The following is a 27054-nucleotide window of genomic DNA, read 5'->3' as shown; positions in this document are numbered from 1 at the left end:
CTTTAAGGGCCTTTTGAGTTTCTTCCTTTATGTGCTGTTAATATCTTTTTTATTGGATTGCTGCTCTTTCTCTTAACTGATTCATAGGAGCTGGCTCTATGTATTGGGAAGATGAGTAATATGAGTTGGAAATACTCTTTTTTTTCCCGTTTGTCATCCTTTTCTGACATTGATCATTTTTTTCTTGAACATTGTGAATTTTATGTGTTTACAGTTACCTGTGTTTTTTTTAATATAAACCCTGCATCTTAGTAAAAAGAGAGGCTTTCTTCTAGGAGCTTTATGATTCTTTGCATTGGATCCACGTAGAGTCTATCCTGGTAAAGTATGTGAGGTGTGGAACCAAGAGCTTTTTTTCAAGATAGTCACCCTTTGTTCCAAGGTCCTGTGGACTTCCACTGATTTGGGAGGTTCCCTGTGTCAGTCCTTAATTGCACATGTTCAAGCCTGTTCGTTTTGTTCTGTTTCATCTAGATGGTCTGTTTATTTTTCTTTTTTCTAATGCTTATTTTTTATTAAGGCAAAATTAACATGACATAAAATTAACCATTTTCAAGGTAAAGTTCAGTGGCCTTGTGTACATTTGCAGTGTTGAATCACCCATGAATTCCTGGGTTCAATCTTGCTTGGTCATGATGTATAGTCATCCTAATGTGTTGCTGCGTTTAGTTTGGATGTATTTTGTTGATGATATTTGCCTTTTTAGGATAAGGAATATTGGCCTATGGTTTTCTTTTCCTGTGATGTCTTTATTTGCCTTCTGTATCCGGGGACTGCTAGCCTCATAAGATGAGTTATGAAGTGTTCTCGTCCCTCCTCTTTTTTAAATTAAAAAAAAAATTTTTTTTAGAAGCGTTAGAGATGTGAAGCCATCTGGTTCTGCTCTCTTTTTTGTTGGAATGGTTTGTATTACTGATTCAATGTATTTGTTCAGATTTTCTCTTTCTGTGACAAAACGTTTTTGGTAGTTTGTGTGTTTCTAAGAATTTGTCTGTTACATCTAAGTTATCTAATTTGTTGGTGTGCAGTTTTTCATAGTATTCTCTTATAGTCACTTTTATTTCTGTAAGGTCTGTTGTAACACCCGTGCTTTTCATTTATAATTTTAGAATTTGAGATTTTTTTCTGGTCCGTCTAGCTAAAAGTTTTATCATTCGGATTGATCTTCATAGAGAACTAAGCTTTGGTTTCGTTATCTGTTTCATTTATCTCTGCTCTAATCATTGTAATTTCCTTTTTATGCCTTGCTATATGTTTATCTTGCTTTTGTTTTTCTAGTTACTTATGGGGTAAAGTTAGTTTTTTGATTTGGACTAAGTCTTCTTTTTTAATGTGTTTACGGGTGTAAATTTCCCCCGAGCATTGTTTTCATTGCATCACGTGGGTTTTGAGGTTCTATTTTTGTGTCATTGATCTCAAAGCATTTTCTAATTTATTTGTATTCTTCTTTCACCTGTTGGTTATTCTGGCGGATATTATTTAATTCCCGGTTTTTAAAACATCCTCTCCTTCCGTTTTTAACTTCTAATTTGATTCCATTGAGTTTGGAGAACGTACTTTGTATGAGTTTATCTGGGGAATTACTTTTCTGTTCTTCCTACAACAAATGATCACCAATGAAGTGGCTTGAAAGGATGCAAATTTATGTTCTCACAATTCTGTTGATCAGAAATCTCACAGGTCTCACTGGTCTTAAATTAAGGTGTTGGCATGGCTGCATTTCTTTTTGAAGACACTAGGGGAGAATCTGTTTGTTTTCCTTTTCCAGCTTTTTAGGTGGCACGTATACGTGTCATGGCCTACTGTCCACCTTGTAAACTAGCAGTCCCTCATCTCTCTGCACCTTCTGACCAAAGCTGGATTTAGGGATTCAGGTGATTAAATTGTGCCATACTGCATAATCCAGGAACATCACCCCATCTTAAGGTACTCAGCCTTGATAGGTTTTACCAAAGTTCTTTTAAACCATTAAAAGGTAACGCATTCATAGGTTCTAGGGACTTGGATGTGAACAGCTTTGGGGGCCGTTATTTTGCCCTCCTCAACTATCAAGATTATGGTTGTCTCTATTATAGTATTATCTCTGTTTTTGAGGAAGTCTACACACTCCATCAACAATTCTCTCTAAATGTTGGGATGCCTGCAGGCCCTCTTAGAAAATTCTTGGCGTTTATATGAGCGACTAGAAAATGGAAGTCTAAATTTTAAAAGGTAAAAACCTATCATTTAAAACATATCAGGATATCAAAGAGATTAAAGATTTTGTCATTAGACTCATAGGACATTATAAAGAGCGAGACTTGACCTAATTCTTGCAAAGACATTCAGGCATAGCTTGTTTTATCGCAGCGTCAAAGACCCTGTGTCTTTTACAAATTGAAGGTTTGTGGCAACCCTATATCGAGCGAGTCCAACAGCATGTGCTCACTTGGTGTCTCTGCATCCCACTTTGGTAATTCTTGCAATATTTCAAACTTTTAAGTTATTATTCTATCTGTTACGGTGATCCTTAATCAGTGATCTTTGATGTTACTATTGTAGTTGTTTTGGGGTGTACTGAAGCACCAAATACAAGTTGGCAAACTTAATCAATAAATGTGTGGGTTCTGACTGCTCCACTGGTGAACTGGTCCCTGTCTCTCATCTTCTTGGGCCTCCCTATTCTCTGAGACGCAATATTGAATTTAGGCCTGTTAATAACCCTAGAATGGTCTCTAAGTGTTCAGGTGAGTCACAGGTCTCTCACTTGAAATGGAATGCTAGAAATGATTAAGCTTGATGGAACTCATGACAAAAGCCTCGAAAAACCTAAAGCTAGGCCCCCTGCACCAGTTAGCCAAGCTGTGAATGTAAAGGAGAAGTTCTTCAAGGAAATTAAGGTGCTACTCCAGCAAACATGCGAATGATAAGAAAGCAAAGTAGCCTTTTTGCTGACACTGAAAAATTTTAGTGGTTTAAGAGAAAATTAAAGCAGTCACAGCATTCCCTTCAGCTAAAAGCAAATCCATTGCACAGCCGTGTCTCTTTCCAGTTGTAGGAAGGCTGAGAGATGTAAGGAAGCTGCAGAAGAAGAATATCAACCAGCAGAGGTTGGTTCATGAGGTTTAAGAATAGAAGCCATGTCCATCACATAACAGGGCAAGGTGAAGCAGCAAGTGCCGATGTAGAAGGTGCAGCAAGTTATCCAGAACATCTCCCCAAGAAAATTGTTGAAGGTTGGACTCTCAACAGCGGATTTCCAATGTAAATGAACCAGCCTTCTTTTGTTTGAAGTTGCTTTCTCAATGCCTGGCTTCAAAGCTTCAAAGAATAGGTGGATTCCTATTAGGGGCTAGACTTGAAGTTGAAGCCGATGCTCATTTTCCATTCTGAAAATCCTAGGGATGAAAGAAGTGTGCATTTGGGCCATGTAAATTGTAAACCTTCTGGAAAGGATTCACTTTTCTAGATGCTATGGAAGATATTTGTGATTCATGGGATGACTTCAAAATGTCAACATTAACAGGGGTTTTCAAGTACGTGATTCCAACTCTCATTGATGTCTTCAAGAGGATCAAGACCTCAGTGGAGGAGGAAACTGTCGATGTGATGGAAATAACAAGAGAACTAGTCTTAGAAGTGGAGCCTAAAGGGCTGACTAAATTGCTGCAGTCTCATGATAATACTTGAACAGATGTGCAAAGAAGTGGTTTCTTGAGATGAAATCTACTCCTGGTGAAGATTCTGTGAACATTGTTGACATGAAAAGAAAGAACTGGGAACGTTACAGGAATTTAGCTGATAAAGCAGTGGCCGTGTTTCAGAAGATTGAGTAGAACAGTGAAAGAAATTCCATCGTGCGTAAAATGCTGTCACACAGTATCACATTCTGCATAGAAATCTACTGTGAAAGGAAGAATCAATCACTGCGACAAACTTCGTTCTTGCTCATTTTGAGAAATTGCCACAGCCACCCCAATCTTCGCAGTCGTCCCCCGATCAGTCAGCAGCCATCGAAATTGAGGCAGGACCCTCCGTCAGCAAAAAGATCACAACTCACCAAAGGACGAAATGATAGCATTTTTTTTTAGGAATAAAGTGTTTTTAAATTAAGATAATTGCATTTTTAAACAATGCTATTGTACACTTAATAGACTACAGTATAGTGTAAACATACCTTTATGGGTACTGGGAGGCCAAATGTTTTGAGTGACTCACTTTGTTGTGATACTCACTTTATTACAGTGGTCTGGAGTTGAACCTGCAATATCTCCAACGTATGCCTTTACAGAAATACATAGACAAAGGAAATAGATAAAAGTAAAAAAAATGTTGGCGCTCTTTATTTTAAAGAGTAGTATGGGGGTTGTTTTCTGTGTATATATCTTGGTTTCTGATGTTTTTTGTACAAAATATATTTCCCCTTAGAATTAAGGAGATGTTTGTGATTTGTTTCTCATTTCTTTTTCATGTTCAATGCAAATGAAAGCAAACAGAGGGATAAATGTGTTCACTAAGTCCGTTTTTGGACACCAAAATCATCACATGCTATATACACTTCTATATTTTGCTGCCTTCACAAAATTGTATGCACCCTAAGCTTTGCATGTCTCTAGAGAGAAATCATCTTCCTCTGTCCTTTTTCATCTCTTGGAACAACTGTTTAGGATTCCCACATGTGTGGTCAGATGTTGGGTAGGACCAAAAGTTAGGTGTCCCTTCTCATTGAACACTTTGTTTTTCCCCTCTAATTTTTTTTATTTGTTTGTGTTTTTTTCCCCTCTAGTCTTTAAGAAATACAAGCTTGGAGACAGTGAAAAACATCATAGGTAAGTATTGACGAGTTTTTCAAGTTCATCTTGAGTGTAAATGTGGCACAAGGGATGGTTTGCTGGTAAATTTTAATAAGAAGTACAGCATAATAAATACCCTTTCTCCTCATAAGAGTACATTGTGGATCTCTCTGTAGCATAAATACACACAGTGAATTCCCGTTTATAAGTGAGTAAAATGAGCTGCTGGTCAGTTGAAGTTCTAATAATCCATTTTCAATATTGAAGAAAATTGCAGCAGGCCGTGTTAAGCAGTAGAGTATTCCAGACAATTGCCATAGGAAACAGAGACCAGAACCCACGTATGAATAAGTTGCATCTTGATTCTGTAAGGACCAGGATAAGAGGGAGGTCAGGGGCATAGAGTCAGGAAGAAGCCTAAAGTTTAGTCAAGCTTTAGGGGAACATTAAAGCTATATCTGTCAACGGTGGCAGAAACAGTCTTGTGTCTATATTCATATATATTCAGCTATAGAATTGTTCAGGCAAAGACAGGTCAGAATGAGCAGTCTGTGAGTATAAAGACCAAACGAATGATTATGGTTGTTTTAGACTACAGATTTTAGGGGATAGGCACCCTCAGACTTCATATGCAGTGATTCTGAGATCTGAGTTTTTACAGCTCCCTGAATTACGTGTTTCTAAGTATCAAAAGGTAAAGAGATACTATTTTTGTAACATCTTTTAATCATAAAGTTTCATCTGCAGGGGAGCATTAGACAAAATGCTTAAGAAAAACATTCCATTTCTATATTCAGTGGAACTATAACAGAATCTGTTGGCAAAATGGGGTGTACACTGCCAACTTTTGTCTTTCACTCTCTGTAAGTAGTGGATATACAGTTGAGGGCAAATTTTAGAAAGAGAGCTATGTTCTGTAAGTGTTTTAAAAGATAGATCCCTTTAAAAGATGTATAAGAGAAAAACTGGAAAAAAGAAAACAAAAAAATGATCTAGTGATTTAAACAAATGGTATATGTGATATACAGTGTTTTGTAATACCAGTTCGCATGTATTATGAATGACTTTCCGATTTTGGGTCAATGACATACCTATACCTTGTTGCAGAAGAAACAGGATGGAAAGAAAAAAGGGAAAATTTGATCTCTGGTGATGGCCACTTGTTGGTGTGACAGGTATGTACACTCTACCTATAAATTTCTCATTTTCTAAAAATAAATTGCGAATAACAATATTTCTCAATTTTTAAGAGTACAGTAATTTTTGATATTCCAGTAATCCTCAAGAGTGGGAGACAGCCAACACTGATTTATGGAATGGAACAATGGTATAACACTAGATGGTGTATTAGGCTGGGTTCTCTAAAGAACTGACAAGATGTATATTAATTAGTATGAATTTGTTTGTTTGTTTCTACGGGAATTGGCTCACACGACTGTGGAGATGGGCAAGTCCAAATTCTGTAGGTAGGTTGCAGGGTTTTGAAACTCCCATCAAAGTTTGTGATGAATTTCCTGGGAGAAGTTGAGTGGCTGAAGTAGAGTGGAAAGTCTCTATTCTGACTGATAAATTCATTACTTGTCTTTTAAGCCCTTCACCTGATTGGGTGAAACTTCTCTCATTGTTGAGGCAGTCTCCTTAGTTTATTGTAGATTTAATCAGCCATAAATACAGTCAACTTAGTGATGATATAAATCCATGAATTATCTTCACAGTACTTCACTTCAGGCCAGTGCTTGCTTGATGAAACAACTGAAAAGTATAACTTGGTCAGTTTGATGTAGGAACGTAACCATCACTGGTGGGATTCAGCTATGGTAGAAAAGGTTCTGATGTAACATTCTGATTATGGAACACAAAGTAGGAGATGCCTGGCTCAGCTAGAGATAATATGGACAATGTAAGGATATAGCTACAGTTAAGTGTCTTGTAGTGCAATAGAAAGTGGAAAGGGTTTGGTCATCACTCCAGTTGAGGCCAAATGACAGTAAGATGACCATTTGACTCCCCACCACACCCATGAGAAGAAATCCCAGTCAAAAAGAAGAGTAACTGTTGGACAGCTTTTGAGGAGAACTGGGTCTTCAAGGTCTTTCTTTACCGTATTTGAGTTGGGCTCTTCCTTCCTGTTCTTTCCAGCATTTCCCTTTCTCTATGGACTCCAGCTCACTGAACCCTGGCCCTCAACCAGTAAGTACCATGAGGAAGTGGAAATAACCTGTTGTTGGATATAAATGGTGATGAGGTAGAGTGAGTTTAAGGCAAAATTATATGAATCTCTCTAAAATGTATAATTCCACCTTTTTACAAAGCAAGGAACAGAAATAAATGACTTTAGGACAAATAATTCCCCTTGTTCTTGTTGAAAACACAAACCCCTAGAGCAAAATGAGCTCAAAAATATGAAGATACAGGAGACATATAAGCAGTTTGCTCATATTAGGCTATAGGTTGAGAATACAAAATTTAAATGATCACTCTTCTAAGCAGAGTGTTAAGGGTCAGGGAATAAGGAAAGAAGGGTTGACACTGGTGGAGCAAACCTGCCATCAAGAGGACATTCATGAATCTCTTGAGTTAAGACTGAATTTTAATCTTAGAAAAGTACAGGTTCTGGGTAACATAGGGATAATACCCAAAGCCTCTGTGTCTTACAAATGTCTTTGAAACATTGGAGGAAAGGTATGTAAATCTCTTCAGGAACACACCATGGAAGAATACAGCCTGACACTAGAAACCTTGGGATAGAATCATGAATACCAGCAATGCTGAAAGCAACTGAATACGTAAAAACAGCTCTAGAAGCTTCTCAGAACTAAGCGTAGAATAAGGATAAGTTATCTCAACTTACTGTAATTGAAGGAAAAACAAACTCCAAAGAATTAAGTTCAAATTCAGCATAAACTTCTATACATGTCAAAGTGCCTCAATAACATTATTCCCTATAGGGCAATGTGTGGGATGGCATTTGTGTTGGAGGTATTGAGCATAACCTATGCCCTATCTAGTGTTAGAGGACTCAAGCTACCTACAGTTCCTGGGAAAGAGGCAAAGAGGGAGCCATATTTCTTACTGGGCAAGAGTCCCAAACCACAACACCTAGAACTAGTTGCTGTATGGTGGGGAGAAAGATTTAGGAGCTACCACTTGAAATGTGTCCAAGCTGAAGGGCTGCCAGATGGTTGTGAGACTGGTCACTGGTTGCATGTTTTCGTTGACAAGGTGCTGAGGGACAAGAACTGTACAACAACAAGTGGGCAATTCTGATGAAGTACTGCCATCAAGTGGGACATTTTCTATTACCCTATGGCATGTACCCTCTGCCTCCTAAGAAAGACAGGCAAGTGTATAAACTCAAGCTCTAAGCCAAAATAAAGGACAGCAACATGAAAGAACAGGGGATCCACTGAGTCATAGAGGTGTTTGAGCTTTTAGGCACCTCTTGTTAGGAAACTTCCAGACCCCAGGCAAAAGTACCAAGCAAGGACAGCCAGTTTTCCAGCAGTACTCCGCACAGGAAGACAATGCTCAGGCTCTGATGGCTGCCTTATTTGTTGGGACTTGCCAACGCGACTCCCAAAGAGCCACAGCTAAGGGCTCTTGGCACATTTCTTAATGTACATTTGCCTAGCAGTGGGTGATTAATTCCTTGTGAAAATGGAGCTCCAGATTGTAGATTGGTCAGTGCATGGTTCTCCCTTTGTTAGGAATAAGAGGCACAAAACAGTCTCGGAAGGTTAGGTAGTCAGGCATTCTGAAACCTGAGAAACAGGGCCAGGTTTTGAGGACCTGTATCTTGCAGGAGAATTTGGAAAATGGATGGCAGTATTCCAAGAACAGGGCCATTGGTCGGAATGACTTGCACTGCCAAGGTCCCAGAGAATTGTTTTCAAACCCAAACAGAGGCGTGTATCTTCGAGGCTATCTCACAAACTCAATTTGCACCACTGCCAAAGCAACCAATGAGTGTGAACTGGGGGCATGGCTTGCTATTCATGGTAGACTGTTTTCTGTGTTCCAAGGGACTAAAACATGGAGAATCCAAGAGGTTCGGATAGCATCAGAGCAAATGAATTTGAAATCTGGGTCTGTGGATTGGAAGACAAACATCATGGAGTATAATTTAGGTACATCAATAGGGCAACTCAAAGGGCAGGGGATTTGCCTGGTGTTGACTCACCCAGCCAAGGACACAGAGAAGTGCTGAGCATGGAATGGTTGATGCTTTCAGAAAGGGTGGTCCAAGTGTGGAGGGAGGTCCACTTGTGCATCCAGAATTGGGCTACAGAACCCAAGCAACTTGTAGTGTCAGGAATTGGGACAAGGATTGGATGAGGTACATAGAGCAAGGGTCTGCCCATGGCACCACGGTGCATTGCTCTCGTTGGCTTAGGAGACCAAAGCCTAATACACACCAAATACTGACATGTAGCATTCTGAAAGAAGAGGCACCTAACCTGTGCCACCCAGGACTCGTGAGGGCACGAGGCTGAGGAACCTGGATGCCGTAGCCCCATTGCAGACTGGTTGCCATTTTTTTCCTTTGCGAAGGACAGAGCTAGAGGCTCATTGCTCAGGATGGAAAGCAGTGTTTGGGGAAGGCCGCGACTTCTCAGGCTGCTTTGGCTCTCCAATCTGGCCAACCCAGACAACGTGGGGACTCACAGGTGCAGTGACAACACTTAGTGTCTTCCTTTGCAAGTTTGGGGGGACCGGGTGTCAGCAGACTGAATCAGAACGACAGCAAGACCAGGAGCGAAGGGAATGGCCCCTGGTCACCCGACTGGGTCGATGTGCCCATTCCACGGGTGGTAGAGAAGGCAAAGCTACCTGGAGAGGCAGGCACAGTGCCGCAGGAGCCTTGTCATGCAGGACACAGGCACCTCACTGTGCACCCGCCGTGTCCCTTGGCTGACCCTCTCTGAGCCTGGCTCCTTGGGACCTAAGGGTGAAGCTGGCTTTCTAGGGAGCTGTGAGCCTGCCCCAGGGTCGGTGGTCCCCAGGGGTGGGAGGCAGGGCACGAGTGTGCCCGCGCGGATGTGCGTGTGTGTCGAATGGGAGGTGTGTGTGTGTGTTTGTGTGTGTGTGTGTTTGTGCGTGTGTGTGTGTGTGGTGGGGGGTGGGGGATGCGCGAGGATGTGGGTGATGCTTTGGGAAAGGGCGGTAGAGGTGTGGAGGGAGGCCCGCTTGTGCGTCCAGAATCGGGCTACAGAAGCCAAGCAAGTTGTAGCGCCAGGATCGGGGAGAATTCCGGATTGGATGAGGGCCACAGAGCAGGGGCCTGCCTGTGGCGCCGTTGCTGTCTTTGGGTAGGAGGCCCAGGCCGAATCCACAGCGAATACGTGCGTGAGGGCAGGCAGGCAGCCATTCTGGAAGAAGGGGCACCGAACTGGTGCCCGTGGCCCTTTGTGAGGGGGCCAGGCTGAGGAGCCACCCTGTTGCAGGCTGGTTGCCGTTTTTTTGTTTGCAAAGGGTGGAGGGAGAGGCCCAGGGACAAGGGCAGGTTTGCGTTGCTGGTGCTTTACTGCCATCCAGAGGGTGTTATTCCCAGTTCCCCTGGCGCCTTCCCTGTGACTTCCTGGTGTGCTGGCATGGCCGTAAAGTGGAGACAGGTCCGGGTCGTGTGCGGGACCCAGGACAGGGGCCGGCACGGCCCAGAGGTCCCGTGAGGCGTGGGAGGTGCGCGGCCTTAGGCCTCCTCCTGCCGCGGAGGCCCCGGAGCCGGGCAGCGGGCCGAGGCCACGGGCAGCGGGCACTTCAGGCCTGTGGGACACGGGAAGCCAAGGCTCAGGGCCATGGTAGCTGCCATGTTGGGGCGGGGCCTGCTGCAGTGGCTTCCAGGGAGCCACAGCAAAGGGCTCTGGCCGTGTTTCCGGCTACACCTCCGCTGAGCAGCAATGGGTGGCTTGGCCAACGGGGCGCCAAGATCCCCACAGCCTCTCAGGGCCACTGTGAGCCCCAACACAAGACCTCACCCGTGAGGGGCAGCAGAGAGCCGCCCTGGGCCTGGTGGGAAGCGCGCCCTTCCGGATCCCCTGCCCAAGTCTGGTTAATGGGCGCTGGGCCGGCAAGTGGCTACAGGGCCCTGAGGAGAGGGTCAGCCTCGCCGGCCACATCAGGGAGGAACTAATCGGGAAAAGGTCCCCAAGCCGAGGCTGAAGAGAGGGCCTGGACAGTGTCATCTGTGGGTTGCAGGGCTCCTACCTGTCAGCGCCTGTCCTCAGTGCTCGGGTACCCAACCCCCGGGGGGCCAGAGCCCGGGGTAGCTGCATTGGCAGATGTCAGGGTTCTGGGCCGGCGCCTGTCAGGCCCAGGCCGAGTTCACGTAGAGCTCAGGCAGGTGCCGCCCCTGCAGCTGCCAAAATGCACAGCTGGCACTGGAGGGTACAGGAACCTCTGGAACTCACGAACAGGACAAGCTCTGCTGGTTTAGCGCTCTGCAGAGGGACAGCAGTGCACGAAGCCACGCGTGGCTTTCAGAGCAAAGACGTTCCCTGTAGCCTTAGGGGCCGCTCCTGCCTCGACGAAAGGGAATACTGCCTGATGTCTTCCTAAGATGAGCCTGTAGAACTAAGATAGGGGCAGTGCTGCGTTCACATCCGCAACTCCGTTCTCCCCGTCCAGGGCGACCTTCTCCTTTCCTGGCCTTTGTCCGTGGCTGAAAAGCAGGTGTGTTGCAAGCTTTTAGAAAGTGACCCGGGCATCAAGTGGCCACACCGTCCCAAAGAGGAAGTCAGGGCCTTTTAGGGCAACGGGAAGGGATGCCCTTTCCTTGTTGCAGGTCGCTTCTGCCTCTCCAGTTCTCGGGCCCAGCCCTGCTGCCGCCTTGGAAACCTCAGTGAGGGCTTGTGGTAGAGCCTCCCGATGGGCACTTGGCTCGATATGCCTCCGAGGGGCACCTCTCCTTGGCTCGGTGGCCGCACACGTACGTGCGCACTTGCTAAGGCTATAGATAACATCGGCACACACAGACACAAACGGCCAGTCACCACCAGAGACACGCGCTCAACCTTAGCACCACTCCCGGTCAGAGTTGCCTGCCCCAGCCAGGAAGCAGGTGCACAGTCATTCGTTGAGACCTGGGCATTTCTCGCGGGCTTCCTAACAGCCATGGCATTAGAATCTCTGCGACCCTGTTTCTTCCCTGAGCTCCAGCCTTCCTGTGAATGCTCTCCTGCTCACCTCCGCTCTGCATCTTTGTTCGTGTGTCTTGGGTGAGGCCTCAGGCCCTAGAGTTGGCCCGTGTCCTTCGGGGCGCTGGGAGGGGCCAGGGTGGTGGGGGTGCCATGTGGCGGAGTGGGAAGCTGAAACCCGCCCTGTCCCGGAGGCTTTGGAAGCTTCGGTGGGGTGGGAGAAGCCTGTGGTGTCCACCTTCCCCTCCGCTGAGCCCCGCCCAGGGCCTTCAAGGCTCACAGGGATCTCCTTGGTCCCTGCCGACAAGGGCCCCCGCGGTGGCCTTTGGCCCCGATCGGCGGTGCCCTGACTCCTGGCAAAGAGCTGCCAAGCGGAATGGCAGATGCCTTCCCAAAGACGAAGACCTGGCCAGTAGGGGTGGAGGCCATGGGCTCGGAGGATGGCCGGCCTGGGGCAGTGGCCTTGGAGTCCTGTGGGACACAGAGTTGGCTCCAGGCGTGGCAGAGGGTGTTGTGGCTCTGGTGTGAAGGACGAGCCAGGGCATGAATGCGGTTGCTGACGGAAAGGTTCTTGGGTTCCAGAGTAGCCAGGGGCCTGTGACTCAGACATTCCTGGAGTTGAGGAAGCCAAACGGAGGCCCAAGCAATTTTTGGGAGAGCGCACCTCCTTGGGTGTTCCTAGTCACGGGTCCTGGGGGTAAAGTATTGGGAGGGCCTGCTGAAGCGAGGCGATGCCCGTTGGCTGCTCCTTGGGTGTGTCAGACCATTGGGCCCTCTGCCCCTGCTTGTGCCCGGCAGCTGTGAAGGACTCTGTGCGGGATCAGAACTGGGAGGCAACTTGTGCCACAGATCCCTTATGCAAACAGAGACTCTAGATTTCAGGACTGCCTGCGGGGTGGGTGCCCTTCAAGTCCCAGCTCTGTTCTGGAGGCGGCCGCGGATGGGCATTTGCCCAAGGAGACCTGCGTGTCCAGAAGGTACACCACACGGCCAAGGCCACAGAGAGAGAACACCGCTGGCTTCTTTCCCCTCTCTTGGCCGTTCGTTGGTTTGTGGCTCTTCCTTTCCTGCCGGCCTTAGTAGCATACCGCCTGAGTCTGGAGTTCGGGTTGGAGTCAGACCATCTGAAAACGGAGCTGTGGGGACATCGGTTTGCATGACGGGTCTCTTGCAGGGGTCCTGTGAGAAACCCGCAGGACAACTCAAAGGATGGTGTCTTTGGTCCGCGTTGGCTCTCTGCAGTGAGGACGCTGAGAAGTGCCGTGTCACCCGAGCAGAGACCTCTCTCCATGGGGTATACTTCTACCTCGCTTGGTGTTATTGCCCGATCGAGTTGGAGCGAGACCACTGAAACCCGGCCCGTGGCGGCCACTGGCATGGTCTGTTCTGCAGCCCTGGGACTGGCTTCTCGCTCTGCCCTCGTAGGGCAGCTCAGTCCTCGTGGAAGGCTTGTCCCAGGATGGGAAATGAAAAGAAGTCGGAGAGCCCCTGACATGGTTAGCGTTCCATTATGCCTAGCCACTGCGAGGGCAAGGGTCATGTGCCCAGGGATCCAAGCCCAGAACTGTCTGCCTCTTCCCACGGAGTCAGGGCCTGTGGTGAAAAGTGTCCTTACCCCCACCCCCACGTACCTCCTTACCTCTGCAAGCACATCCTTCCCGTTGAGCCTTGTTCTCCGCATCCCCTGAAGACTTAGAAGGAGTAGTGCCACCATCACCTTGGGATTGGCTTCTCCCTCCAGGATGAGGGACCAGAGCAGTGAATCCTGGTGTGCATTTTACCTCCGTCCATCTCGGTAAGGTTTTGGGAGCTGTTTTCCAAAATGCTCCCGGTCATGTCAGTCCTGACTCTGGAGACAGCCACTGCTCTGCACAGACAGAAGAAGAGAAAGTCATGTGAAACAGGTCTTGGCTTCTAGTACCTGAGTACTTGCACCCAGTGCCAGGGTTGAGTAGTGGCACAAGGTGGTTCCGTGGGTTCCTCTGCCGAGGCCTTCTTGGGGCTCATCTCTTGTCCTTGGTGCTGGGTTCATCTGCCTAAGGAAGTCTGTGTCCTTTTTCTTCTCCTTCTTGTTTTTTTCCCCTATCCTTTCTGCCCTTATGCTATGAGATGGGCTGTTGGAGTCCAAGAAACAGTCTCGAGTCATTCTTTTTCTACTCACCCTGAGTTACATAACAGATTGCAAAGTTTAGGAAATTCCAAGACTTTTCAGCCTGAGCCAAGGTTCAGGGCCATGGTGGCCTCCATGTTGTGGCAGGACCTGCTGAAACAGCTTCCAGGGTGCCACAGCAATGGGCTCTGACCATATTTCCTGTTACACCTTCTCTTAGCACACTGGGTGTCTTGGCTAATGGACTGCTAGGGCTCTGGGAGCCTCTCTTGTCTACTGTGAGTCCCTGCCGGAGACCTCCCTTGTGAGAGACAGCAGAAATCCTCCCTGCACCATGTGGGAGATGGGACCTTTAGGATTCCCATTCCATCTCAGGGTCAAGGGGTGCTGATCTGGCCCATGACAGCACAGCCCCTATGATGGGCTCAAGCTCACCGGCCAGTTCAGCAAGGGAAGGACTTTCACCATGAGGAACCTGTTGGAAAGGTCCTGAAATCTGGGTGGAAGAGTGGACCCATGCAATGCCAACTAAGGGCATGAGGTGCCTTCCTGTCAGGGCCTTTCCCCAATTCTCAGTGACCCAACCCCCAGAGAGGGGCAGACGCTAGGCAGTTTGATTGGCATAGGTCACAGTTCTGGTTCAATATCTGTTTGGTCCAGGCTGACTTTGTGCAAAGCTCAGGCACATGACACTGGACACCTGAAAAGCATACCTGACAGAGAAGCAGTGGTGAATATAAATCATGTCCAGAAGAAGTTCTGAGGTTTAGTGCTCCTCTTGGGGGACAGCAATGCATAAGGCCAGGCATGACTTTCAGAACAAAGCCTTTCCATATATTCCATATAGCATGAATGTTCTCTAGTGTCATCATTAAACAGAATAAGACATTATATCTTACCACCTCAGTATCTGCTAGCTGATCCAATATCTCTTCTTTAAACAGGACAGTGATATTGAGGACCAGACTACAGCATAGGAAAGTGCTGTTTTTTCCTGCCTTGTGATGGGTGGTCTTTCTTTGGGGTTCACAGTCTTCCTGGGCATTGCATTATCCTTTGTCCACCTACTTTGTCCTGCTAGGTGAACATAGGAGAAAATAGTCACAAAGCCCTTTGCTTTGGTTCCATCTGTGCTGCTTCAGCAATTTCTTTCCACACACTTGTCCACCATGACCTACCTGCCTGGGATCCTAGCTCTCTGCTTTGTGCTGCTGCCTGGTTCTGGAGATTCCCTGGCAGGAGGTCAAAGGCCTGAATTCTCTCTTCACCCTTTGGAACTCTGGACCTTGCATTTCCTTGTGTTTTATCCTCCCTTTGGTCTCTGCAGGAAGCTATTGGCATGTCACCCTGGGATTGGGTAATAATAACCTCTTGGTGGTAGTGAAAGTCCAACTTCACTACACCTTGGAGGCTCCTCAGCTTGGCCACCTTTCAAGAGCCCACACCTACATTCTCAGTCCACTTTCCAGTTGTCCTATCCCTCTGGGTATGTGTTCGGCTTCCTAGATAACAAGAATTATGTACCCCAGAAAAGCTATGTTTTAATACTAATTACATTTTGTGGCGGTAGCCATTTCTCTCTCTCTCTCTCTCTTTTTTTTTTTTTAACATTTTTTATTGTTAAATGTAACATATATAAAACAAAGAAAAAAAGCAATGATTTTCATAGTACACTTCAATAAGTACATACAGAACAGATTTCAGAGTTTGTTATGGGTTACCATTCCACTATTTCAGATTTTACCTTCTAGCTACTCCAAAACACTGGAGGCTAGAAGAAATATTGTTTTTTCTTTTTTGTAAAAATTAATGTATATACTAAAAAGCAATAAATTTCAAAGCACATTGCAAAAATTAGTTGTGAGATTTCAGAGTTTTTTATGAGTTACAATTCCACCATTTTAAATTTGTACTTCTATCTGCTCTAAGATACTGGAGACAAAAAGAAATATCAATATAATGATTCAGCACCCACACTCGTTTGTTAAACCGTACCTTCTCTGTATAACTCCACCATCACTTTTGATCTTTCTATTCCACTCTTTAGTGGTATTTTGCTATACTCATTCTAAGTTTGCTTTTTTTAACTGTATAATATAACATACATACAAAGCAAACAGAGAAGAAATCAATAATTTTCAGGGAACGCTTCAACAAATAGTTTCAGATCCCAGAATTTGTCATGGGCTGCCGTTCCATCCTATCAGATTTTTCCATCTAGCTGCTCCAGAATATAGGATGCAAGAAGGAATAAATATTTTTTTTATCATCACAACTGATTTTTTCTCTTTGTTCTGTGAAAAATATCATATACAAAAAAAACCCCAATAAGTTTCAAAGCACTGAACAACAATTAGCTGTAGAACAGATTTCAGATTCGGTATGGGTTACAATTACTAGGTTTTAACTTCTAGCTCCTCTAAGATACTTAAGACTAAAAAAATATCAATTTAGACTTCCGGAGAAGATGGCGGCTTAGTAAGACGCGCAGATCTTAGTTCCTCCTCCAGAACAGCTACTAGGGGAGTAGAAATGATACAGAACAGCTCCCGGAGCCACGACAGAGATCAAAAAGACAGCGTAACCCATCCTGGAATGGCTAACTGGCTGAGAGAACCTGCTCCGGTGAGATCGCCGACGGGCGCGGGCTTCTCTGCGCCGAGGCGGCAAGCGGCCGGAGTCCCTCCCTTCCTCCTTCCCAGCCCACCTGGGAGAAGTGGACAGGCTGTCCCCTCAAGCCACGGCGGCCGGCGACCACCCCACGCGCGGCCCCTCGGACCAACTGGGAGCATTGGATTGGAGATCCCCAGGCCGCGGAGATCGGTGACCGGGGTCCCTTCCAGACACGTGACTTCCTGGTCCGGCTGGGGATGGTGCACTCTGCCAGGCCGCGGCAGCTGGCACCCTCCCGCCACGCTTGGCGCCCCGGGCCAACTAGGAGATTCGGACAGGTGCTCTCCCGGGCTGCGGCGGGCGGCGACCCTCCCCGCATTAGGATCCCCGGGCCGGCTGGCACTCTTCCAAGCCGCTTCAGCTGGCGAACCTCCCCCAGGGCGAGAGTTTTCCAAAGTTAAAGGACCCACAGCACCTTTTACTGTTGGGACCCGCCGACAAACGTGTGCCACGATCGCCACCTACTGGGCAGGATAAGAAAAACAGAACCCAGAGATTTCACAGAAAAATCTTTCAACCTGTTGGGCCCAACACACAGGGAAATCTGACTAAATGCCCAGACGCCAGCAGAAGATAACGGATCACACTCAGAAAATTGAAAATATGGCCCAGTCAAAGGAACAAACCAATAGTTCAAATGAGATACAGGAGCTGAGACAACTAATGCTGAATATACGAACAGAAATGGAAAACCTCTTCAAAAACGAAATCGATAAATTGAGGGAGGACATGAAGAAGACATGGGCTGAACAAAAAGAAGAAATAGAAAAACTGAAAAAACAAATCACAGAACTTATGGAAGTGAAGGACAAAGTAGAAAAGAGGGAAAAAAACAATGGATACCTACAATGATAGATTCAAAGAGACAGAAGATAGAATTAGTGATTTGGAGGATGGAACATCTGAATTCCAAAAAGAAACAGAAACTATCGGGAAAAGAATGGAAAAATTTAAGGGGATCAGGGAACTCAAGGACAATATGAACCGCACAAATATACGTGTTGTGGGTTTCCCAGAAGGAGAAGAGAAGGGAAAAGGAGGAGAAAAACTAATGGAAGAAATTATCACTGAAAATTTCCCAACTCTTATGAAAGACCTAAAATTACAGATCGAAGAAGTGCAGCGCACCCCAAAGAGAATAGACCCAAATAGGCGTCTCCCAAGACACTTACTAGTTAGAATATCAGAGGTCAAAGAGAAAGAGAGGATCTTGAAAGCAGCAAGAGAAAAACAATCCATCACATACAAGGGAAACCCAATAAGACTATGTGTAGATTTCTCAGCAGAAACCATGGAAGCTAGAAGACAGTGGGATGATATATTTAAATTACTAAAAGAGAAAAACTGCCAACCAAGACTCCTATATCCAGCAAAATTGTCCTTCAAAAATGAGGGAGAAATTAAAACATTCTCTGACAAAAAGTCACTGAGAGAATTTGTGACCAAGAGACGAGCTCTGCAAGAAATACTAAAGGGAGCACTCGAGTCAGATATGAAAAGACAGAAGAGACAGGTATGGAGAAGAGTGTAGAAAGAAGGAAAGTCAGATATGATATATATAATACAAGAGGCAAAATGGTAGAGGAAAATATTGCCCAAACAGTAATAACACTAAATGTTAATGGACTGAATTCCCCAATCAAAAGACATAGGCTGGCAGAATGGATTAAAAAACAGGATCCTTCCATATGCTGTCTACAGGAAACACATCTTAGACCCAAAGATAAACATAGGTTGAAAGTGAAAGGTTGGGAAAAGATATTTCATGCAAATAACAACCAGAGAATAGCAGGAGTGGCTATACTAATATTCAACAAATTAGACTTCAAATGTAAAACAGTTAAAAGAGACAAAGAAGGACACTATCTACTAATAAAAGGAACAATTAAACAAGAAGACATAACAATCATAAATATTTATGCACCGAACCAGAATGCCCCAAAATACGTGAGGAATACACTGCAAACACTGAAAAGGGAAATAGACACATATCCCATAATAGTTGGAGACTTCAATTCCCCACTCTCATCAATGGACAGAACATCTAGACAGAGGATCAATAAAGAAATAGAGAATCTGAATATTACTATAAATGAGCTAGACTTAACAGACATTTATAGGACATTACATCCCACAACAGCAGGATACACCTTTTTCTCAAGTGCTCATGGATCATTCTCAAAGATAGACCATATGCTGGGTCACAAAGCAAGTCTTAACAAATTTAAAAAGATTGAAATCATACACAACACTTTCTCGGATCATAAAGGAATGAAGTTGGAAATCAATAATAGGCGGAGTGCCAGAAAATTCACAAATACGTGGAGGCTCAACAACACACTCTTAAACAACGAGTGGGTCAAAGAAGAAATTGCAAGAGAAATTAGTAAATACCTCGAGGCGAATGAAAACGAAAACAACATATCAAAATTTATGCGACGCAGCAAAGGCAGTGCTAAGAGGGAAATTTATTGCCCTAAATGCCTATATCAGAAAAGAAGAAAAGGCAAAAATGCAGGAATTAACTATCCATTTGGAAGAACTGGAGAAAGAACAGCAAGCTAACCCCAAAGCAAGCAAAAGGAAAGAAATAACAAAGATTAGAGCACAAATAAATGAAATTGAAAACATGAAAGCAATAGAGAAAATCAATAAGACGAGAAGTTGTTTCTATGAGAAAATCAATAAGATTGATGGGGCCTTAGCAAGACTGGCAAAAAGAAGAAGAGAGAGGACTCAAATAAATAAGATCAGAAATGGAAGAGGAGACATAACTACTGACCCCACAGAAATAAAGGAGGTAATAACAGGATACTATGAACAACTTTACGCTAATAAATACAACAATTTAGATGAAATGGACGGGTTCCTGGAAAGAAATGAACAACCAACTTTGACTCAAGAAGAAATAGATGACCTCAACAAACCAATCACAAGTAAAGAAATTGAATTAGTCATTCAAAAGCTTCCTAAAAAGAAAAGTCCAGGACCAGACGGCTTCACATGTGAATTCTATCAAACATTCCAGAAAGAATTAGTACCAACTCTCCTCAAACTCTTCAAAAAAATCAAAGTGGAGGGAAAACTACCTAATTCATTCTATGAAGCCAACATCACCCTCATACCAAAACCAAGCAAAGATATTACAAAAAAAGAAAACTACAGACCAATCTCTCTAATGAATATAGATGCAAAAATCCTCAATAAAATTCTAGCTAATCGTATCCAACAACACATTAAAAGAATTATACATCATGACCAAGTAGGATTCATCCCAGGTATGCAAGGATGGTTCAACATAAGAAAATCAATTAATGTAATACACCATATCAACAAATCAAAGCAGAAAAATCACATGATCATCTCAATTGATGCAGAGAAGGCATTTGACAAGATTTAACATCCTTTCCTGTTGAAAACACTTCAAAAGATAGGAATACATGGGAACTTCCTTAAAATGATAGAGGGAATATATGAAAAACCCACAGCTAATATCATCCTCAATGGGGAAAAATGGAAAATTTTCCCCCTAAGATCAGGAACAAGACAAGGATGTCCATTATCACCACTATTATTCAACATTGTGTTGGAGGTTCTAGCCAGAGCAATTAGAGAAGAAAAAGAAATACAAGGCATCAAAATTGGAAAGGAAGAAGTAAAACTATCACTGTTTGCAGACGATATGATACTATACGTCGAAAACCCGGAAAAATCCACAACAAAACTACTAGAGCTAATAAATGAGTACAGCAAAGTAGCAGGTTACAAGATCAACATTCAAAAATCTGTAGCATTTCTATACACTAGTAATGAACAAGCTGAGGGGGAAATCAAGAAATAAATCCCATTTACAATTGCAACTAAAAGAATAAAATACCTAGGAATAAATTTAACTAAAGAGACAACCTATATAAAGAAAACTACAAAAAACTGTTAAAAGAAATCACAGAAGACCTAAATAGATGGAAGGGCATACCGTGTTCATGGATTGGAAGACTAAATATAGTTAAGATGTCAATCCTACCTAAATTGATTTACAGATTCAATGCAATACCAATCAAAATCCCAACAACTTATTTTTCAGAAATAGAAAAACCAATAAGCAAATTTATCTGGAAGGGCAGGGTGCCCCGAATTGCTAAAAACATCTTGAGGAAAAAAAACGAAACTGGAGGTCTCGCGCTGCCTGACTTTAAGGCATATTATGAAGCCACAGTGGTCAAAACAGCATGGTATTGGCATAAAGATAGATCTATCGACCAATGGAATCGAATAGAGTGCTCAGATATAGACCCTCTCATCTATGGACATTTGATGTTTGATAAGGCAGTCAAGCCAGCTCACCTGGGACAGAACAGTCTCTTCAATAAATGGTACCTAGAGAACTGGATATCCATATGCAAAAGAATGAAAGAAGACCCGTATCTCACACCCTATGCAAAAGTTAACTCAAAATGGATCAAAGATCTAAACATTAGGTCTAAGACCATAAAACAGTTAGAGGAAAATGTAGGGAAATACCTTATGAAACTTACAATTGGAGGCGGTTTTATGGACCTTAAACCTAAAGCAAGAGCACTGAAGAAGGAAATAAATAAATGGGAGCTCCTCAAAATTAAACACTTTTGTGCATCAAAGAACTTCATCGAGAAAGTAGAAAGACAGCCTACACAATGGGAGACAATATTTGGAAACGACGTATCAGATAAATGTCTAGTATCCAGAATTTATAAAGAGATTGTCCAACTCAACAACAAAAAGACAGCCAACCCAATTACAAAATGGGAAAAAGACTTGAACAGACACCTCTCAGAAGAGGAAATACAAATGGCCAAAAGGCACATGAAGAGATGCTCAATGTCCCTGGCCATTAGAGAAATGCAAATCAAAACCACAATGAGATATCATCTCACACCCACCAGAATGGCCATTATCAACAAAACAGAAAATGACAAGTGCTGGAGAGGATGCGGAGAAGGAGGCACACTTATCCACAGTTGGTGGGAATGTCAAATGGTGCAACCACTGTGGAAGGCAGTTTGGTGGTTCCTCAAAAAGCTGAATATAGAATTGCCATACCACCCAGCAATACCATTGCTGCGTATGTACTCAAAGGACTTAAGGGCAAAGACACAAACGGACATTTGCACCCCAATGTTTATAGCAGCATTATTTACAATTGCAAAGAGATGGAAACAGCCAAAATGTCCATCAACAGACGAGTGGCTAAACAAACTCTGGTATATACATACGATGGAATATTATGCAGCTTTAAGACAGAATAAACTTATGAAGCATGTAATAACATCGATGGACCTAGAGAACATTATGCTGAGCGAGTCTAGCCAAAAACTAAAGACAAATACTGTATGGTCCCACTGATGTGAACCGACATTCGAGAATAAACTTGGAATATGTCCTTGATAACAGAGTCCAGCAGGAGTTAGAAACAGGGTAAGGTCATGGGTAATTGGAGCTGAAGGGATACAGACTGTGCAACAGGACTAGGTACAAAAACTGAAAAATGGACAGCATAATAATACCTAATTGTAAAATAATCATGTTAAAACACTGAATGAAGACTTCCGGAGAAGATGGCGGCTTAGTAAGACGCGCGGGTCTTAGTTCCTCCTCCAGAAAAGCAACTAAAGAAACAGAAACAATACAAAACAGCTCCCGGAGTCACGACAGAGACCAAAAAAGACAGCGTACCCCATTCTGGAACGGCTGAACGGGTAGGGAGAATCCACTGCTGTGAGATACCCGAGGGGTGCACGTTTTCCCGGCTGGGGTGGCTGGCGTCTGGGGTCCCCTCCACGCACGTGGCTCCCCGGTCTGACTGGGAACATTGGATAGTGGGGCCCTCCCGTCACGCTTGGCGTCTCGGGCCAGCTGGGCAATTTGGACCGGCACTCCCCCAAGCCACGGCCAGCGACCCCCGCCTCCACGTGCGGTTTCCCGGGCCGACTGCCCCGCAGACAAACGACCGCCACGAGCGCCACCTACTGGGCAGGAAAAGAAAAACAGAGCCCAGAGATTCCACAGAAAAACCTTTCAACCAGCTGGGTCCCACACCCAGGGAGATCTGATCAAATGCCCAGACACCAGCAGAAAATAATGGATGACGCTCGGAAAATTGAAGATATGGCCCAATCAAAGGAACAAACCAATAGATCAAATGAGATACAGGAGCTGAGACAACTAATGCTGAATATACGAACAGAAATGGAAAAACTCTTCAAAAACCAAATCAATAAATTGAGGGAGGACATGAAGAAGATATGGGCTGAACAAAAAGAAGAAATAGAAAATCTGAAAAAACAAATCACAGAACTTGTGGGAGTGAAGGACAAAGAAGAAAAAATGGAAAAAACAATGGATACCTACAATGGTAGATCTAAAGAGACAGAAGCTACAATTAGTGAACTGGAGGATGGAACAACTGAATTCCAAAAAGAAACAGAAACTATAGGGAAAAGAATGGAAAAACTTGAGCAGGGAATCAGGGAACTGAATGACAATATGAAGCGCACAAATATACGTGTTGTGGGTGTCCCAGAAGGAGAAGAGAAGGGAAAAGGAGGAGAAAAACTAATGGAAGAAATTATCACTGAAAATTTCCCAACTCTTATGAAAGACCTAAATATACAGATCCAAGAAGTGCAGCGCACCCCAAAGAGAATAGACCCAAATAGGCGTTCTCCAAGACATTTACTAGTTAGAATGTCAGAGGTCAAAGAGAAAGAGAGGATCTTGAAAGCAGCAAGAGAAAAACAATCTGTCACATACAAGGGAAACCCAATAAGACTATGTGTAGATTTCTCAGCAGAAACCATGGAAGCTAGAAGACAGTGGGATGATATATTTAAATCACTAAAAGAGAAAAACTGCCAACCAAGACTCCTATATCCAGCAAAATTGTCCTTCAAAAATGAAGGAGAAATTAAAACATTTATAGACAAAAAGTCACTGAGAGAATTTGTGACCAAGAGACCAGCTCTGCAAGAAATACTAAAGGGAGCACTAGAGTCAGATACGAAAAGACAGAAGAGAGAGGTATGGAGTAAAGTGTAGAAAGAAGGAAAATCAGATATGATATATATAATACAAAAGCCAAAATGGTAGAGGAAAATATTATCCAAACAGTAATAACACTAAAAGTTAATGGACTGAATTTCCCAATCAAAAGACATAGAATGGCAGAATGGATTCAGCTTTAAGACAAGATAAACTTATGAACCATGTAATAACATGGATGGACCTAGAGAATATTATGCTGAGTGAATCCAGCCAAAAACTAAAGGACAAATACTGTATGGTCCCACTGATGTGAACGGACATTCGAGAATAAACTTGAAATATGTCATTGGTAACAGAGTTCAGCAGGAGTTAGAAACAGGGTAAGACAATGGGTAATTGAAGCTGAAGGGATACAGACTGTGCAACAGGACTAGATACAAAAACTCAAAAATGGACAGCACAATAATACCTAATTGTAAAGTAATCATGTTAAAACACTGAATGAAGCTGCATCTGAGCTATAGGTTTTTGTTTTGTTTTGTTTTGTTTTGTTTTGATTTTACTATTATTACTTTTATTTTTTTCTCTATATTAACATTCTATATCTTTTTCGGTTATGTTGCTAGTTCTTCTAAACCAATGCAAATGTACTAAGAAATGATGATCATGCATCTATGTGATGATGTTAAGAATTAATGATTGCATGTGTAGAATGGTATGATCTCTAAATGTTGGGTTAATTTCTTTTTTTCCGTTAATTAAAAAAAAAAAAAAAGAGAAGGGATAATTGGAGATGAAGGGATACAGACTGTACAACGGGACTGGATATAAAAACTCAGAAATGGACAGCACAATACTACCCAATTGTAATGCAATTATGTTAAAACACTGAATGAAGCTGCATGTGAGGTATAGGTTTTTTGTTTTTGTTTTTTTTGTTTTTTTTCTTTCTATTATTGTTTTAATTCTTATTCTGTTGTCTTTTTATTTCTTTTTCTAAATTGATGCAAATGTACTAAGAAATGATGAATATGCAACTATGTGATGTTATTAAGAATTGTACATGTAGATTGGAATGATTTCTAATTGTTTTGTTAATTCTTTTTTTAATTAATAAAAAAAAATAATAAAAATAAAAAAAAAAACACTGAATGAAGCTGCATCTGAGCTATAGGTTTTTTTTTTTCCGTCTGTTTGTCTTTTTTTTTGTACTATTATTATTATTTTTATTTTTTTCTCTATATTAACATTCTATACCTTTTTCTGTTTTGCTAGTTTTTCTAAATCGATGCAAATGTACTAAGAAATGATGATCATGCATCTATGTGACGATGTTAAGAATTACTGATTGCATATGTAGAATGGAATGATTTCTAAATGTTGGGTTAATTTCTTTTTTTTTCTTTAATTAATAAAAAAGCATATAAATTCAATAAAATATAGTTTCTATAAAAAATATCCATTTAATGATTCTGGTATCATATTCGCTCGTTAAACCCTCCCTTCTCTGTATAACTCCACCATTATTTTGATCTTTGTACCCCACTCTTTAGGAGTATTTGGACTATGTCCATTTTAACTTTTACTTATTGGAAGGGGCTGTCAAGAATATGGGGTAGGGAGATGGTACTATCTGATATTCTAGAGATGCTGGACCCTCTAAATTTCAGAACTTATGTGGTCCAGGGACCCATCTGTGTTTTGTAGGTTGTAGGTTTCTAGAAAATTTCCCTAGTGCATGGAACCTTTGTAGAAACTTATGTATTGCTCTAGGTGTTCTTAATAGGATGCGCTGGAATTGTTTCAGTTGCAGTTTGGCAAGTTATGATAGGCAGCAATGTCTAAGTGAAGTTTGAAGTAACAGTGACCTCCAGAGTAGCTTCTTGACTGTATTTGAACTCTCTCTGTCACTGATTCTTTATTAGTTACACTTCTTTTCCCCCTTTTGGTCAGAACCAAATTGTTGATCCCATGGATCCAGGGCTGGACTCATCCCTGGGAGTCATCTCCCACTCTGCCAGGGTGACTTTCACCCCTGGATATCATGTCCCACATAGGGGGGAGGGCAATGATTTCACTTGCAGAGTTGGGTTTAGAGAGAGTAAGGCCACATCTGAGCAACAAAAGAGGTCCTCTAGAAGTAACTCTTAGACATACCTAAGGGTAGGCTAAGCTTCTCTGCTGCCTACATAAACTTAACAACAGTAAGCCTGAAGATCAAGGGCTTGGCCTATTGATTTGAGTGGCCCTAATATTTGTACGTTATCAGGAATTCCATGATGTTAAGGTTTAATAGTTCCATATTTTTTCACCCGTCAAGTGGCTTTGCCAGTACTTTTTGATTATCCACTTAATAGATTCTCTGATATATCCAGGTATTACATTAAGCTATACAGGTTTAAAGGCCCTCTTCCTTATTCTGGGCTCCCTGTGTTTTAGCTGTTCAAATGAACTATTCAGACAGTTGAGTTAAATTATGTGCTACAGAAAGTTTAGATTCTGAACAAAATAAACCTTTCTTCCTTTGGTCTCAAAGAGTAGGTGCAGTTCTAAAATATAGACAATGTCTTCTTTATCCCTTTGTTCTGAATTACCCTAATCCTGACCTGATTGACTTCATTCTTATTTCTAAATACCAGGTTATACATATATAAAACATCCTCTCAAAATCCAGAGATAATTACCACTCTGGAATAAATGTGTCTGCTATAAGAGCTTACAATCTAGGCCCCTGTTTTCTTCTCAGTATTTTCTAAAGGAGACCATATAATAATTGTTCTTTCGTTTCTGCCTTATTTTGCCTCACCACATGCCCCATAGATTCATTCACATTGTTGCATGCCTCATGACTTTGTTCCTTTTCATAGCAGCATGATATTTGATCATATGTATATACCATTCTTGGGCAATTTACTTTTCAGTCAGTGTATCCTTCACCCCCCTTTACCATGGTGAAAAAGAAAAAAAGAGAGAAGATACAAATAAAATCAGAAACGAGAAGGAGTGTGTTACCACAGACCCTGAAGAAATAGAAGAAATTGTAAGAGGATACTATGGCAATAAACTAGACAACTTAGATGAAATGCACAAATTCTTGGAAACACAAACAAGCTACACTGACTTAGGAAGAAATAGAAGATCTCAACAAACCAGTCACAAGTAAAGGGATTCAATCAGTCATCAAAAGTCTTCCTACAAAGAAAAGTGCAGTGCCAGATGGCTTCACAGGAGAATTTTAGTATTCTTATTTTTTTATGTTGGAAGAGGCTGTTGATAATATGGGATAGGAAGATGGAACTAGTTGATATTCTGGAGAGACAAACCCCTATGCATTTCTGGACATATC

At 43.0% G+C, this 27054-nt stretch overlaps 1 long non-coding RNA gene across 2 annotated transcripts in view; it reads left to right on the top strand.

Moving 5' to 3' along the window:
• The window catches only part of LOC143671437 (uncharacterized), a 296094-nt gene that overhangs the window by 204695 nt on the left and 64345 nt on the right, over window positions 1-27054 (top strand). Inside the window, exons 8-10 of one of the 2 annotated variants that reach the window (XR_013169557.1) lie at window positions 4766-4808; window positions 5880-5947; window positions 6912-6962. This is a non-coding gene — a long non-coding RNA (uncharacterized LOC143671437). Of the gene's footprint in view, window positions 1-4765; window positions 4809-5879; window positions 5948-6911; window positions 9731-27054 lie in introns of those variants that run through there. The other variant, XR_013169556.1, reaches the window with a different exon arrangement.

This window comes from Tamandua tetradactyla, chromosome X (assembly GCF_023851605.1).
Source record: "Tamandua tetradactyla isolate mTamTet1 chromosome X, mTamTet1.pri, whole genome shotgun sequence".
In the NCBI taxonomy this organism is placed as follows: Eukaryota; Metazoa; Chordata; class Mammalia; order Pilosa; family Myrmecophagidae; genus Tamandua; species Tamandua tetradactyla.
The sequence above is the reverse complement of the archived record's forward strand: the minus strand, read 5'-3'. Positions and strand labels throughout refer to the sequence as shown.